Source organism: Miniopterus schreibersii, assembly GCF_964146895.1.
Source record: "Miniopterus schreibersii genome assembly, chromosome: 11".
Taxonomy (NCBI): Eukaryota; Metazoa; Chordata; class Mammalia; order Chiroptera; family Miniopteridae; genus Miniopterus; species Miniopterus schreibersii.
The window spans coordinates 64,831,858-64,849,450 of record NC_138111.1 but is presented as its reverse complement, the minus strand read 5'-3'; the positions used below and the strand labels follow the sequence as shown (position 1 = coordinate 64,849,450).

Genomic DNA, 17,593 nt, shown 5'->3' with positions numbered 1-17,593 from the left:
CAGTCTGTTCTCTGCGTCTATGAGCCTGTTTCTGTTTTGTTCATTTGTTTATATGTTCTTTATTTTTAATTTTTTTTATTTTTAAATATATCTTTATTGATTTCAGAGAGAGGAAAGGAGAGGGAGAGAGAGCGATAGAAACGTCAATGATGAGAGAGTCACTGATCGGTTGCCTAGCCCGCAACCCGGGCATGTGCCCTGACTGGGAATCGAACCCTGATCGCCTGGATCCTAGGTCGATGCTCAGCCGCTGAGCCACCCCTGGCTGAGCTGTTTATATGTTCTTTAGATTCCACATATAAGTGAAATCATATGGCATTTGTCTTTCTCTGACTGACTTATTTCATTTAGCATAATACCCTAGAGGTCGATCCATGCTGTTGCAAATGTTAAAACTGTGTTCTTATGGCCGAATAATATTCCATTGTATATATGTACCACACTTTCTTTATCTACTTGTCTATTGATATGCACTTGGGTTGCTTCCATATCTTGCTTATTGTAAATAACTCTGCAATGAACATAGGGGTGCACATATTCCTTTGATTTAGTGTTTTGGGTTTCTTTGGATATAAACCCAGAAATGAAATTGCTGGGTCACAAGGCAGCTCCATTTTTAATTTTTTGAGGACCCACCATACTGCTTTCCATAGTGGCTGCCCCAGTCTGCATTCCCACCAGCAGTGTACCAGGGTTCCCCTTTCTCCACACCCTCACAAGCACTTGTTATTCTGTCAGGTATGATGTGATACCTCATTGTAGTTTTAATTTGCAATTTTCTGATGATTAGTGATGCTGAGCATCTTTTCATATGTCTATTCGCCATTTGTATGTCCTGTTTGGAGAAGTATCTTTTTTTAAAAAAATACTCATCCAATGATATATTTCTATTGATTTTTAGAGAGAGAAAGAGAAACATCGATCAGTTGCCTCCCACTTATACCCTGACCAGGGATCGAACCTGCAACCTAGGAGGTATGTGCCCTGACTGGGAATCAAATCCACAGCCTTTGGGTGTATGGACATTACTCCAATAAACCTAGCTACCCAGCCAGGGCTGGATTTTTTTTCTTCAGAGTTGAGTTGTATGAGTTCCTTATAAATTTTGGATATTAACCCCTTATCAGATGTATCATTGGGGAATATCTTCATCAATTCGGTGGGTTGTCTTTTCCATTTTGTTGATGGTTTTCTTTGGTGTGCAAAACTTTTTCATTTGATGTAGTCTCATTTGTTTATTTTTTTTGTTTCCCTTGCCTAAGGAGACAGGATATGTTCATTTTAAGTGAGGGTTATTGACAACTGTATCATGGCAGAGGCAGCCTTGAGAGCTTGTTTTCCCACTCCCTTATCAAATTACCTGAGATAGGCCCTGGCCTGGTATCTCAGTTGGTTAGAGCATTGTCCAAATACACTAACGTTGCAGGTTCAATCCCTGGTCAGGGCACATACAAGAATCAACCCATGATGAATAAATAAGTGGAACAACAAATCGATATTTCTCTCTCTCTCAAATCAATAAATAAAAATTTTTTAAAAATTAACCGAGATCATTTAAAATGGTGACCAGGAGCCAGTGTGAGTTTATTTCAAAACTTCTAATTCCATATGGGGCTTGTGTGGGATTTTAAATTGACATCTGCATCCTCTGTCTCATTTGGGAGTCATTAATTTGAGATATTAAGGAAAGAGAATAGTGAGCTTACATTGAAGTCTCTTCGACAGCAGGGATTTCAGCACCAAAGCCTTTGGTCAGTAGAGAGGGAGTGTCTTGAATTTCTGGGAATAAATGCATGACCAAAAGAGAGTAATAGGCTGATGGGTAGCACTGACAACAGTCAGTGTGCCAAAGACATGACCACATTTATTTCAAGCAGTGTTCTGGAAAGCAGAATAGTTGTGCAAATAAGAAAACAGTTGCTCCTGGCCAATACTGCTCAGTGGTTGAGCATTGACCCATGAACCAAGAGATCACCGGTTCAATTCCTGGTCAGGGCACATTTCTAGGTTGCCAGCTTGATCCCCAGTAGGGGATGTGCAGGAGGCAACTGGTTCATGTTTCTCTCTTACTGATGTTTGCATCTCTCTAACTCCCTCCCTTCCCCTCTCTCTAAAATCAATAAAAAAAAATTTTAAAAAAAAGAAGCCCTGGCTAGTTTGGCTCAGTGGTTAGCATGTCAGCCCACGGACTGAAGGGTCTCGGGTTCAATTCCGGTCCCTGGCCCTGGTTGGGGCACGTGTGGGAGGCAACCAATCAATGTCTCTCTCTCACATAGATGTTTCTCTCTCTCTCTCTCCGCCCCCCCTTCCACTCTCTGAAAAAGCAACGGAAAAAATTTCACCGGGTGAGGGTTAAAAAAATAAAAGAGGAAAACAGCTGCTTGCTATAACAGAGAAGGATCTCTTACCCTTTGAGAGAGCGACCTGGAGACTATTATGCTAAGCAAAATAAGCCAGGTAGAGAAAGACAAATATCACATAATCTCACTTATATGTGGAATCTAAAGAACAAAATAAACTGACAAACAAAATATGTCCAGAAGCATGGATGCATGGAACAGAATAACAGATCTCAGTGGGGGGTGGGGAGGAAGAAGAGATCAACCAAAGAACTTATATACGAAGATGCATATCCCAGGGAAACAAACAATAGCATGGGGAAGGCCTGGGGTGGGGCAGGGGTTGGGGGGGGGAGCAAAAAGGGAGAAAATGGGAGACATCTGTAATACTGTCAACAATAAAATAAAATTAAAAAAAGAAAACAGCTGCTTGTATTTTGACAAGCTCTAATTAATTACTAATATAAATGAATGAAAGTTTTCTTTTACGTTACTGCTCTCAGGGCTGTATTTCATGTGAAATACAAATTACAGATTAGACAATTTCATTTTCAAATATAAAGAGCCATATGACTTAGTCACTGGTATTTTAGCAGAGCAATAAACTCAGACATCATGAGAAAGCAATTTTGTAGGAGGGATGGTAGCCACGTGCAAATGCAGGAATTAGAAGGGATTGTTGGGGAGCGCCAGCACGTTACTGAACCAACGAGACTGAGAGGTAAAGTGCCTGCGACAGTTAGCCCTTTGTTGCCTCTCAGCTCCGAATGAATCCTTCAGTATATACTCTGTGCTACTGAACAGATTTCCTGCAAGCGGCTTTCCTTTACAGTGAGTGTGGTGTTCAAGCCTTTTCAGTGGAGGGCGATTGGAGGGGGCTTGCAGGAGGAAGGGGTCTCCAGCTGTTTCCAGCTGCATGTTGGGTTCTTGGGTGGAGCTCCGCCCCAGCCCTGTGCCCAGGACACGCATTTCCTCAGCAACCTTGCAGCCATGGCCTGATGTAGCAACAACCCTCCTGTACCTCATTTGACATGGAAACTTCCCGGAAGCCCTCCTGCCCCCAGCAGTGGCCCAGTTCCTCACCTGTGCCACAGAGGGTTCCGATCCAGCCACCACTCTCTCTACAGGCCTGCGTCACTCTCCAGCACTCTGGCTGCTCCTGCACGCCCACTCATGCCCCTGGTGGCTGACCACCTGAGCCTCACCTGCACTCGGGGGGCTACTTCCAGCTTGTGCACTGTCTGCACCTTGGACACTGACCGTCTTGGGGGATCCTGCAAACTTCTCTGCTATCTGGTAGGCCAAACTGCATCTTCTCCACTGAGGCCTGCACCCCAGACATTTTTGGGGAGGGGCCCATTTCAAGGTTCTCTTCCTTGGGTACTCTCCCTCAAGTCGTAGTTTCCTTATATTTTCTAATCACACTTTAATCCAAGTTTAATAATTCTTTATATTAAACTTCCCCTGTTTAGCCTACACTGTGGCTTCAGTCCCCTTATTGGGCCTGGACTGACACAGTGCCTTAGAGACTATGATAAAGGAAGTGTAAATGTGAACTACTGTTTCCATTCTGTTATTATTTAACAATGATCTGCTAGTATTTGGTGGTATAACTAAGGAAAATGCTTCTCGTGTGTCCATGATTCTAAATTGAAACAAAGGCTAGCTTTGAAAAGCACATACACACAGAGACAGCTCCACCTGTGAGTGCAGTTGCCTATATGAACCAGTTTGTTGCCCAAGAAAAAAGCCTCTTGCCCCAAAATATCTTCTGACAAGTTCAACAGTAGATTCAACTGCAAGGAGTAAAGCCCTGAGGGGATGAGACAGAGGATGTGTAAGTTATTTCTTAATTGCTGAATTTTTAAAAATCTTTTTTCCCATTTAAAAAATTGTGCTAAAGTATTCTTAACATAAAATTTACCATTTTAACCACTTTAAGTATACGGTTCAATGGCATTAAGTATATTTGCACTGCTGTTCAACCATCAGCACCATCTATGTCCAGATTTCTTCTCATGTTTCCAAACAGAAACTCTATACGCATGAACCAATAGCTCCCCATTTTTCCTCCACCTCCAGCCCCTTGACCATCTGCTCTCTATCTCTTTGAATTTGACTACTCTGTGCACCTCATATAAGTGGAATCATACAGTACTTGTCCTTTTGTGTGGCTTATTTCACTTAGCATAATGTCCTCAAGGTTCATCCAGCTTCTAGCATATGACTGGATTTCCTGCCTTTTTAAGGCTGAGTGATATTCTACTGTATGTACATATATCACATTTTACTTATCCATTCATCTGTTGATGAACAGTTGGGTTGTTTCCACCTTTTGGCTATTACAAATAATGCTGGTATGAACATGGGTGTACAATTCATTAATTTTTTGAATGTTGTATTAGTCAACATGATCTATCTATATATATATATATAGAGAGAGAGAGAGAGAGAAACGGGGGGGGTGGAGAGGAGAAAATCAATTGTAAGGAATTGACTCATGATTGTGGGGCTGGCAAGTCTGAAATCTGTAGGTCAGGCCAGCAGGTAAGATTTGAATCAGGCCCAGCTGGTGTGGCTCAGCAGTTGAACATTGACCTAGGATCCAGGAGATCGAGGTTTGATTCCCGGCCCAGGCACATGCCCGGGTTGCAGGTTTGATCCCCAGTAGGGAGTGTGCAGGAGGCAGCTGATCAGTGACTCTCTCATCATTGATGTTTCTATCTCTCTCTGGCTCCCTTTCTCTCTCTGAAATAAATAAAAATATATTTTTTAAAAAAGATTTGAATCAGAATTTTGCAGAACAGGAGGCTGGAAGCACAGGCAGAATGTCTATATTGCAGTCTTGAGGTGAAGCACTTTATCTTCAGAAAGCCAATCTTTGCTCTTAAACTGATTGGATGAGGCTCACCTACATTATGGAGGGTGTCTGTTTTCCTCAAAGTCTACTAATTTCAATGTTAGTCACGTCTACAAAAGTACTTTTAAAACAACATCAAGACTGATGTTTGACCCAGCTGCTGGGCTCTCGTAGCTTAGTCAAATTGACAAACAAAATTAAGCATCACAGTCTGCCTTGTGTCAGCTTGGTGCCTGTACATATCCCCGAGACATACATAATCTTCAAATGAAGACAATAACAAAGTCCTACTTCTGCCTAACATGATACAACTACCCTTTGTGCAACTGAAAAAAAGCTAACGCTTTTTCCAGAGGATTATGCAAAGTCCTAACTTCCTTGATCTTCTTGATATCCTGTGATTTAAATACTATTATTTAAAGTTAATGCTTGCCATGCTATATGATAAGGAGGTAAGAAAGGGAAGAAAACAAAGAAATATAGACATGTGTACACATACACATACACAAGCATATTCATAACAAAATAAGATACATTCATGACAATTACCGTCCTCATTTCTGTAGCTTCCCACGGGTTTTTAGCTGGTATTATGACCACTTCTTCCACTACATAGTCTATATTCCTTTACCCTCAGCAAGCACCTCAGCTCGTTGTGGCTCTTTATCAGGGGGATGAACCAAACCTCCATTCTGAATAGTTTGGGCCATTAGTAGTCTTATCTGAATTGGGTTGTTAGAGTTTTCCATTAACTTTAATCACAGGGCATGGTAGTACTTACACACACTGTGAAATTGTGATATAAGAAGTAATATATATTTGGTCTTGATCTCCAGTTCCTGGCGCAGAGCTTCTAAAACCCTTGTAATTCCTGGAGTGATGGCAGTGAGAGGAGCATCTTTATTTGTTCATAGTAAGCCCCTTCCTAACATTCTGAGTTGATGGTAATGAAGTGACTTGCAGGATGGGCGCTGGTTACCAGAGGAAACAACTATGTGGTTAGAAGGTTGGAACTTTTGTTCCCACCCTGACCTCTGGTGAGGGGATAGGGATTGGAGACTGAGACAATCACCATTGATCAGTGGTTTAATCAACCATGTCTGTGTAATGGAACCTCCAAAATCCCTAACTGACAGGGTTTGGGGAGCTTTGAGGTGCTGGGAGGGGGTGTGCCAAGAGAGGGAACGGCCGCGGTGTGCACTGCACCACCCTTCATTTGCTGTGAAGAAAGTTCCTTGATCAGAAGCAATGTCGTGTGGAATACCATGATGGTAGCTCAGGTGTTCCAGAAGTCCATAGGTGGTGGGCTTGGCGGAAACATTGCATGCAGGGAAGGCAAATCTGTATCCAGAGTGTGTACTTCAGGAAGAACAAAATGCTAGTGTTTCCATGAGGGAAGTGGTGCAAATGTAATCAGCCTGCCCCTGGGCAGCTGGCTGATCGCCCTGGAAAATGGTGCTGTACTGGGGCTCAGTGTTGGTCTCTGGTGCTGGCACATTGGGTGCTCAGTTGTGTCTGAGGCAGGTCAGCCTTGGTGTTGCTGAGTCCATGCATAACCTCCCCTCCGCCACCATAGTCACTCTTTTCATGAGCCCACGGAGTGATGACAGGGGTGGCTGGGAGAGAGGCTGACTGGTATCCACAGGATTGACCCATTTGATTAATTAAAATCCTCCTCTGCTGAGGTCATCCTTTGCTAACCATTCACATGGGACACAACTCCCTCCCCGCCCCCAGAGAGGTGGGTCCACTTGCTCTCGGACCTCTTTGTCACCAGTTTCCTAATCATATTCCTTCCCAGTGTCTGACCATCCGGCGAAACCACTGACCACAGCTCATGAATCTGCGTCCAAGTGCTCATCTGGTCAGTCCTTCCAAGCAAAGCGAACAGCCAGGCGCACGTCCTGCCGTCCTGCCCCCTGGAGGATTCCCCTTCACCACTCTCCTCAGGTGTGTCCCAGAAAGTGCTGGAGTGCTGCAGCTGTCCACTCTTTGGGTGGCGCCCGCACAGCGTGCAGTCTCTCCCCAGCCAGTGCATTGTAGGGAACTCCCATGCGGCCATAAGTGGAGGCTGGGAGACAGAGATAATGGAGGAGGAAAGGGCACTATGGGCGTTGGGGCGGCTTCCTCGTTCAAGCCCAATCTCACGTGTGCTTCCTTTTGGCGATGGAGTGCCCAGCTTTATCGGGCCGGGTAAAGATAACACCCCTTTATGATTGGCAGCTCAGGTGCACGACAACCTGATGACCCATGATTAAGTGTTTGGTCTCTACTAAGGCCCAGTAGCAGGCCAAAAGCTGTTTCTCAAAATGAGAACAGTTATCCACAATAGGCATCGGGAGCCACAGGAAGGCATGGCTCTGCTGCAAGATCTTAAGGTTCTGCCGAAGTCTCCGAACGGCAGCTCTGTGTGCCACTGCCCCTCCAAGCACCGTGTGGCCCAACAGGCAGAGCAGCCTGCCCAGGAGCCTGGACCTGTTGCAGGGCCTTCTCTTGTCCAGGCCCTTCTCAAAACAGTGGCTTCCAGGTTACCTGGTAAATGGGCCAGAGTAGCACATCCCGATGAAGAACATGCTGTGTCTGAAATCCACTGAGTCCCACAGGCGTGCCTCTTTTGTGGTTGTGGGAGGGGCCAGATGCAGCAACGTGTCCTTTACCTTAGAAGAGACATCTTGACTTGCTCCAGGTCACTGGACCCCAGAAATTTCATGGAGGCGGAAGGCCCCTGGACTTTTATTATTCCCACCCCTGGCATGCAAATGTCCTACCAGTAAGTCTAGAAGCTGCTACTTCTTACTCCCTCGGTCCAGTCAGCATAATGCCGGTGTGGTGGACCGGTGTGATGTCTTGTGGGAGGGCAAGGCAAGGGAGGGCAAGGGTTTTGTGGCCTAAATTATGACACTGAGATGGAGAATTATTGTCCCCCTGAAGTAAGAGAGTGAAGGTGTAATGTTGGCTTTACCAGCTGAAAGCAAACTGCTTCTGGTGGTCTTTTCTAATAAGTATTGAGAAAAAAGGATTTGCCAGATCAGTAGCTGCTGCTAGACAACAGGGATGTATTAATTTGCTCAATCGATGAAACCTCATCTGGTATAGCTTTGCTTTTGGTTCACTGTTTTTCTAGGTAGAGGCAGTTCTGCTTGCCTTTCCTACCACAATGGCCCTCATTCCACAGATCTGGGAACCTTTGTGGGAATTCTGCCAATTGCTGAGTATGTCTGTTGCAATTAGGAGTTTTAGAAATGGGGAAATAACCACAAGATGGGTTTGGTGACCCACTGGATCCACTGTTAGTTGGAACTGAGCTTAAACTTCATTGATCACCTGACCTTCGTTAGCCTCAATTATGATAGTAAACCACAGTGACATTTTGGGTCCCTTGGAATCATTTCAAGCTCAGAGCCAGTGTCCAATAATCCACAAAAAGTCTGATTATTTTCTGTATCCCAGTGCCAGTCACCCTGGTAACAGGCCTTAGGCTTCTCTGGGGAAAGCTGGGAGGAAGATAAACAGTACACATTGTCAACAATAGCAGGGTCCTTCCTCAATGGGACCTGGCCTCCTCTTCATTCAAGGGGTATGGATCGTAAGCTGGCTAACATCTTGGAATTGTTTGGGGGGCCATTTAAAAAAATTCATTAGACCTCTGTTCACTGACCTAGAACTCTTCCGCTTATACAGATCAAGTAAAAATTTGGTAGCTTGTCGGTCTATTTCACGTCTAAAGACCTCATGATCAGTTAAGGTCATAAGTCTCTGCGAGTCAGACTATTCTAATGGCTGCTTGGATCTGCTGTCCATTCAGCGACTGTGCCTACCTTGCCTTCAGTGATTGAATGCCACCACTTGATGCCTGCCCCCTGGCAGGATCCAATAACCCCACCGCATTTAGGTTCCCAGGTTTGGCGGCAGCAGCTCCCACTGTCATTTCTAACACAGGGAGGAGAATGACTAGAGCCCTTCACGGACGCCAAGCTCCCTGTCGAATTTATTTCTCATAGTCATGGTGGAAGCTGTGTCCTCTGGGTGCACCCAGGTGGGTGAGCAGGTCTACAATGATGAATCCACTCTAATACTCCAGTCTCCCCAGGCCTCTGGATCCTTCCCTCTAAGTGCACCAAGGCAGTTCTGTAATTCCAGTCTCATTTGGTGTAGGACACACTTTTGGTCCAACCAGCTGAACATATTATTAGTGGCATTTCTAAGTCCTTGAACTGCAACATTAAGTCCAGAATCTGTGCTCACTGGGTCCACACCAATAAGTTCAGCCTGATCCAACCTTATGTTCCTCCCACCATTATCCCACACTCTTAATACCTCCTCCCACGTACAGTCTTTGAATTTCTGTCTGTATAAATTAGAAAAATCATGTACTTCTTTTGGTGTGTGGTGTGCTTCCTCATGAATCAGACCCCATACTTCAACTTTAGGGCCTGTTGGACTTGAGTCCAATTATAAGTCTAGAAGCAGAGACAAGTGGTGGGGGGCCTTGAGGAGAATCAGCATTGTCTTCAAGGCAGCTACCTCCATTGAGGCCATTACAGGTTCCTTGGGCAAAGTAGGGTTAATCTCAGATGGAGGTGAAGTGGCTGCTTCTACTGGCAAAGAAGACTCGGCAGAATTTAGGGGCCAATATTCCATTTCATCAGCATCTTCCCATGTATCCCCATTTCCATTTTCAGGATCCCATTTCTTTCCAGTCAGTGTTCCACGTTAATGGTAGACACCCTGTGAGACTGGGAATTCCATTTGTGTTGTAATTCACCTACCTTAGGATGAAACGCTAGGTCTGTTTTTCAGCAATCTCAGCTCTGCAGCTACAGGAGATAAGGGTTTTCAGGGCAGACACAGAAAACGTCACGTTACTTATTCAGCTGGGATTTCACATCCATGCATGCTTCCTTGTCTTTCTCCACTTTGTCCAGTGCAATTAGGAGCAACCAGCCAATCTCATTATACTCATTAGTTACACAAACTGTTCTAAGGTATCAAATACAAGGTCACACCGGACCTTGCCTCTTGGTACTTGATTAGGAATATTTGATGTTAACATTTTGTTCATTTCTATTGCCACATCATGTTACAGACCATGGGCTCTGTCAGTTTTATGGAACATAACCTATCGGGCTGGTCCCCCAGGCTTCCCACTCTCTTAGCCCGGCTGGTCTCCTAGACAGGGCAGAAACGAATGCCCCTTGAGAAGACACCTTCTGCTCTGTTGTGAGGAGCACAGAAGTCCAGGCTGCTAGAGAGACAGGGCACACATGCAGAGTCCACGAAGGAGAAAGATTTCTGAGGGCAACGGAGGCTTTGCTTTCAGTTCATTACCGAGCTTGGGCTGCACCTCTGCTCCTACATTTTGGGAGTCACCTTTAAAAGCTGATAAAAAATTTCCCTTTGATTTAAGCTGATTGTATGCTGTTTTCCTACATGTCACCAAAAGTGCTCTGACTAAATGTAGAAATCATATCAATTCTATGGACGATGGTGACTGGGGTCGCCTAGAGCTAATTCTCGAGGAGATTCGGTCACATACCTAGTTCTCTGTAACCCCTGCGCCTTGAACAGAGGTCTCCTTCCTGAAGATACCTGACATACGTTAGGACGAAGTGAAGTTGCAATTCACCATTTCCTTTGCTCGTTGTTGAAAACAGAATGGAAACAGCTCAAAAGTAAAATCAAACCTAAGTTTTGATGAATTTATCTGCATCTGTCAGGTTGGAAAAATAAATTAGAATTCCTATCATGTTTTATGTGTCAGATTGGTTCATTAGACAAGAACATAAAAAGCAAATGTGGTAAAGAATCAACCTTTGTCTAGAACAGGCAAATATTTCACAAGTAATAATCTTGTTTGATGAAGTCACACAAGAAGTACACTAGATGGTGTGGTTTTCTTATATACACTATAAATAGAAGACAATTTGCATTTATGTTTTCAGTGGAAGGAAATCCAAGAGTGGACTAGAGTGGATTTGGAGGAGACCTACTTATTAGTCCTGTTCATTATTCCCATTTTGGAAAACATGTATTATCTAAATCTTCACTCAGACCCAATAGTAAAATGGTTTCAGTTTTCCCCTTATATTTGAGAGTACCTGGGGGTCTGTCATCATTCCTGGGCATCGTGATTCACACACATCCAAGTGTGCCTCAGTCACCCCAGGCCAGTTATAAACCTCCTGATAGACGTGCATACCTCCTGGAAATCATATTTGCTCGGAACAGTGTGGCTCACCATGTTTGAACACCAGTGATCCTTTTCACACCCTGTGGGAGAGGCATGCTCAGGGCCGACCCCTGAGTGGTATAATCTGCAGACAGGAAACCCTCCTGAGGAGGGGAGAGGAGAAGGTGGGATTAGGGGTGTCCATCAGGAACCCTCTGGGTGGTGGGGGCTAAACACGATTCCCTCTCGGAGGGCAGCCCCAGAACGAGGACCAGAGGCTCCTTGTTTACCGTAAAGTGTTAGCTGAAGGTGATAAACTGACATATAAACCAGATTAACTGGGTTGTGACACTAAGCATTTATTTTCCTTTCCTTCTCTCAGACTTCAGTAAATCTCACTTTGAAGGTTCCAGCCGTTTCAGCTGTCACTGGGTTCCGGAGGAAACCTGAGTCCTTCATGTGTGTGAGTGGGAGACCAGCACCCTCATGTGGCGAATACAGAGGTAACAGAACTTGGAAAGTTTTAATTTGAGTCAATGAAGATGTCATTGCCCTGTTGAGCTGTGCAGAACAAAGGCCTATGGAGTCTTTCCTGGCTGCTGGAATCCGCTGGAGGTGCTGGGGCCCACCAGGGAGTCAGGCCTCTGCATCCTTTGAATCTGCCCGCCTTCCATGTCAGAGCCCAGTTCCACACACCCCTCGGTGTGCCTTTGCTGCCACCTCTGCCGCGGGAGCAGGCGTGGTCTCCAAGGGCTCTAAATCAAGCCCCTCCACAGCCCTAAGCTTCCTTTCAGTTTTGGTGAAGTTTAGGTCAGTTCTGTCCTTTCTCAAAGATGGTGTATCAGTGACCTATTGCTGCTGTAACAAATTACTACAAACTTAGTGGCTTACAACAGCACACATTTATTCTTTTAGTTCAGATCAAAAAGTTCAACATCAGTTTTACTGGATGAAAGTCACAGTGTCAGCAGGGCTGGTGCCTTCTGCAGGCTGAGGGGAGAATCCACTCCCTTGCCTTCTCAGCTTCGAGGGGCCACCTGCATCCCGTGGTTCATGATCCCGTCCACACATCACTGTCACCTCTCTTGTCTATCCTCAGATCTCCTACTACTTCCTGTGACCTCCTGCCTTCCCTTGTAAGGACCTATGTGATTGCACTGGGTCCACCCAGATAACCCCATCTAATCTCATCTCAAAATCCCCCACTTACATTTACCACCTGTAATGTCCCTTTACCACATAAGGTAATATTCACAGGTAACATTAACATGCACCCTGATTAATTATGTAAGCTGGTAGAGTTTTTTAGAAGCATAACTAATAATTTGGTTCTTCATAAGATGGAAATTTAAATATTTCTCCTGCTAGTCTTGAGGTTATCATTATGTTATGGGTAGTGCAAAGTGTGGCACACAGAGTTTCATCTAGAAAGTTGTCTTACACACTTTATTAAACAAATGAAGATTGCATAACAAAACACATGCAGTCACTGCATGATAGAAAACATGTTTCAAATATAAGGCAGCCCCTCAGACCATCATATTATTTAGGTTTTGCATTGTCATTTATGGCATTATAGATTAATTACACATACTTTTATACATCTTAACTCTGAAGATAAGAATTGTTGCTTGAAAGATTATTCCAGGTGGCCATTTGGTTTGTATCAGGAGAAAGTGAACCTCCGAGAGTTTAGCGTCTGCCAAGTCTGGAATCATTAGCTCAAGTCAGTAAGCCAGATATGTGACATGTTTCACAGTGGCCGTTTCCCAAGTCCTGGTGATGCCTCCTCTCCACAGTGCGCCAGATGATGAAGCATCTCTGGGATTACCCTTGCACGTGCTTTTCCCTTTTTTGTTTCTTCTGGATTAACTATTATTTCCCCTTCTCACCTCTTCTGTGGCCTTCCATTTTAATTATTCATAAGTCCTTTCAGAATATCCTCAGAGAGTTCCATAAGGGGAAGTTCTGGAGATGGAAAATCCAAGGGAGGAAGTTTGGGTATTGGCATATCCATGGCTTTCCCAGTATTTGCTGCAAACTTCTGCCAGGTTGAAGAAACTGTAGCAGGTTCTGAATAATGTGGCGGCAAGCTCCACAACTCTGATTTTTCTACAAAATCTAGCATCTACATCTAGCTCCTTTTCTATTGGGCCTTTTAGAAGTCTGGCCTTTTCAGCCATGAGCTGTTTATTTTCTTTCTTTAATCTTTCTCTCTCAGCCACGAGGAATTCCACATGCCTCTTCAAATCCGCAGTTTTGGCTGCCTGCTCCTCTAGAATTGTTTTGTCATCATTTGGGGCTTTGCTTCCAATGCTTGGTTCTGTTGGCTCACACTTTTGCTGAAGTAAAAATGGCAGTGAGTCTGGATCCCTGTCACAGACCCCCGGAATTCCAGGCAGGCGTTTCTCAGTGGAAGGGCTGTGCTTCTGAGAGAGAAGGCAGCTCTGGCCTTCCGCATCCTCAGCAGAGGGCCTGAGAGATGCCTGGAACTGGGCAGCGGCATCCCCGTCAGGGCTCTGCTGGGCTTTCAGCCTCTCCTCCCGCTTTGCCTCCTCCACCCTCCTAAGTGAGGGGGGCTGCTTCCTGGGCCTGTCCCTCTGCACTTCCAGTGAGAGATGCGCCTGCTCAGGCTGTGTCAGCTGCATGGCTTCAGGAAGATATGCTGTAGTCTTGTAGTGATAAGAAATAGCCTCCTATTTTCCTGTAGCTAATAAATGATCTTATCTGCTCTGTTGATGAGCCAGGTTGAGGGGTCCTGACATTACTTCCATAGACCCTGGAGTAAGAGGCAGCCTGAGGAAGGAGCAAGGGCGTGGAAGCCCATGGAGGAGAACATCGGGGGAGCAAAGCAGCCATAGGGACTGTGGGGCCCCCGTGCCTCAGGAGCCAGTTGAGGGAGGAGAGGGAGCAACAACCACATCAATTCTTCCTCCAGTGGTGGTGACATAGGCCCTCTTTTCCTTCTTCTTAAAGAAGACCCTTTAGTCTGGCTGGTGTGGCTCAGTTGGTTCAGCGTTGTGCCATGCCCCATGAGGTCATCAGTTGATTTTCCGACAGGGCGCATGCCAGAGTTTTGGGCTCGATCCCCAGTAGGTGTGCAGGAGGCAGCCGATCAATGTTTCTATCTCTCTCTCCCTCTCTCTTCCGCTCTCTGAAATCAATAAAAACATAAAAGAAAAGAAAGACCCTTTAACATTTCACGTAATACTGGTTTGGTAGTGGTGAACTTTTGCTTTTTCTTGCCTGGGAAACTCTTTATCTGCCCTTCCATTCTGAATGATAGCTTTGCTGGGTAGAGTGATCTTGGTTGTAGGTCCTTGTTTTTCATCACTTTGAATATTTCATGCCAATCCCTTCTTGCCTGCAAAGTTTCCTTTGAGAAATCAGCTGACAGTCTTATGGAAGTTCCCTTGTAGGTAACTAATTGCTTTTCTTTTGCTGCTTTTAAGATTCTCTTTTTGTCTTTAACCTTTGGCTTTTTAATTATGATGTGTCTTGGTGTGGGCCTCTTTGGTTCATCTTGTTTGGGACTCACTGTGCTTCCTGGACTTTTATGTCTATTTCCTTCACCAAGTTAGGGAAGTTTCCTGTCATTATTTTTTCAAATAGGTTTTCAATTTCTTGCCCTTTCTCTTCTCCTTCCGGCACCTCACCATGTGAGTGTTGGTATGTTTGAAGTTGATCCAGAGGCTTTTTACACTATCTTCTTATTTTTTATTCTTTTTTCTTTTTGCTGTTCTGATTGAGTGATTTTGCTTCCAAGTCACTGATTTGATTCTCAGATTCATCTCCTCTACTGTAGATTTCCTGTAAATTATTCTTCATTTCAGTTAGTGTATCCTTCATTTCTGACTCATCCTTTTTAATATTGTTGTTTTCACTAATTTCCTTGAAATTCTCATTACTTCCTTGAGCATACTTATAACCATTATTTTGAACTCTGTATCTAGTAGTTTGCTTGCTTCCATTTCATTTTGTTCTTTTTCTGGAGATTTCTTATGTTCTTTCATTTATGACATGTTTCTTTGTCTCTGCATTTTGGCTGCTTCCCTGTGTTTGTTTCTATGTATTAGGTAAAGCTTCTATGTCTCCTGGAACTGGTAAGTGGCCTTGTGTAGTAGGTGTCCTGTAGGGCCCAGTGGCTCAGCCTCTCCAGTCACCTGAGCTGGGTGGGCACTCTAGCAGCTCCCCTGTGTGGGCTGTGTGCACTGTCCTGTTGTAGTTGAGCCTTGATTGCTGTTGGTATCACTGGGAGGGATTGACCCTCTGGCCAATCAGTTCTGAGGACCAGCCTCCACTACATGGAAGAGCTGCTGTGCAGGAGACACCCTTATGGAGCAGGACATGCTTCAATGGGGCTTTTGTGTTCACCAAGTTCGCCCCTTGTGTGTATCACTTGTGGATGTGGTGGGGTTGTAATTGGCGTGGTTGAAGCTGACCACTGGGTGTACTGTCTCTGGGGCCTCCTGGGAGGTGCAAAGTCAGCCTCTGCCTGTGCCCGCCCAGGGTCAGCCAGCATGAGCTACACAGCAACCTGTAGATGGCTGCTACTTGTGTTGGGCTTGGAGGTGCCCAGAGAGGCCAAGCTATGAACAAAGGTGGGCTGCCGCTAGTGCCGGGCCTGGGACTGCTTATTGAGAGGCATGGGGACCGCTGAGGCCAGATGCTGCTTGTTTGAGAGATTTTAGGAAACTCCGAGACATGAGGCAAGAGAGGCCAGTTGTATGAAAAAGCCATTGGAACTGGACTGGTTGAGCCTGCAAGTAGAGAGGGGCAGGGTCTCAGGGAATCACAGGGTTGGGTGAAAAGTGTGAGTCAGGTTGATGGAGGCCCAGATATGGTGCTGGCCTGCCGGCTCTGCTGGGGGAAGGCTTAGCAAAGGTTCAGCTAGATTTCAGGTGGTTCTCAATGATGGTTGTTCTGTATTTCAGTTGTAATTTTGATGTGGTTGTGGGAGGCAGTGAGTACAGCATTTACCTATGCTGCCATCTTGACCAGACTCTGCTTCTTTTTGTTTAGGTCTTTACTTTTCCTTTGCAATGATTTGTAACTTTCAGTGTGTATGTTTTACACATTTTGTTAATGTGTATTTTGATTTTAATGATGATATAAATGGCATGTAGCTTACAATGTCAATTTCAAATTGTTTGTTGGAAGTATGTAGAAATTCAGTTGATTTATTTATATTGACACTGCGTTTTATAACTTTGCTAATCTTATTGATTGTAGTGGATCTTTTGGAGATTCCCAAGGATGTTTTATATGCAGTTATGTTATCTGTTAATAAAGATATGTTACTTCTTCATTTTTAACTGTATGCTACCAATATAACATTGAATACAAGTGGTGAGAGAAGATATTCATGTCTTGTTTCTAATCTTAGAGGTAAAGCACTTATTCTGGGAACAGTGAAACAAAGAAAGGCCTAGGATAGAAGCAGCTACAGGAGATACCTAGGCGAGTCTGCTTTAGCTCACTGAGAAAAGGGAGCCTTGGAGATAGGTTCAGGGGGTTAGCCCTGGTGGAGCTCCTGCTGTCCACTGCTCCCCTGGTTGCAAGTCTCATGAGGTCCCTTAGAGTTTAGGAGATGCACACCTGTGGGAGAAGAGGGGGAAGGGAAAGGCACGGGTGTGCTCCTGGGAGAAAGATTGCATGCCACAATTATAATAAATTTTAAGTGTAGAGTTCTGTAGCATTAAATATATTCATATTGTTGTGCAACCCTCAACACCATTTATCTCCCGAACTTTTTCATCTTTCCTAACTGAAGCTACCTGTCACACACTAACTCCCCATTCCTTCCCCCCGCCAGCCTCTATTAACCACTGTTCTACTTTAAAAAAAAAAAATCATTATTGATTTCAGAGAGAGGAAGGGAGAGGGAGAGATGGAAACATCATTGATGAGTCATTGATCAGCTGCCTCCTGCATGGCCCTGACGGGATGGAGCCCACAACCCGGGCATGTGCCCTGACCAGGAATTGAACTGTGAACTCCTGGATCATAGGTTGATGCTCAAACGCTGAGCCAAACCAGTCGGGCCCACTGTTCTACTTTCTATCTCTGAATTTTACTACTCCAGGTAAATATAAGTGGATTCATGCAATATTTATCTTTCTGTGTCTGGCTTATTTCACTTAGCATAATGTCTTTAAGGTGAGAACAGACATCATTATCTCTGCCTTGTTTACTCTTTTAGGGGGAAGCATTCAATCTTTTACT

The 17,593-nt window shown here is 44.7% G+C and overlaps 1 pseudogene across 1 annotated transcript; it reads right to left on the bottom strand.

Annotated features, from left to right (window-relative positions):
* Positions 1–11,741: 11,741 nt before the first annotated feature.
* LOC308564201 (nuclear receptor-binding factor 2 pseudogene) lies at positions 11,742–14,116 on the bottom strand (annotated as a pseudogene). Its single transcript has one exon. The product of its transcript is annotated as a nuclear receptor-binding factor 2 pseudogene (transcript).
* Positions 14,117–17,593: the final 3,477 nt, after the last annotated feature.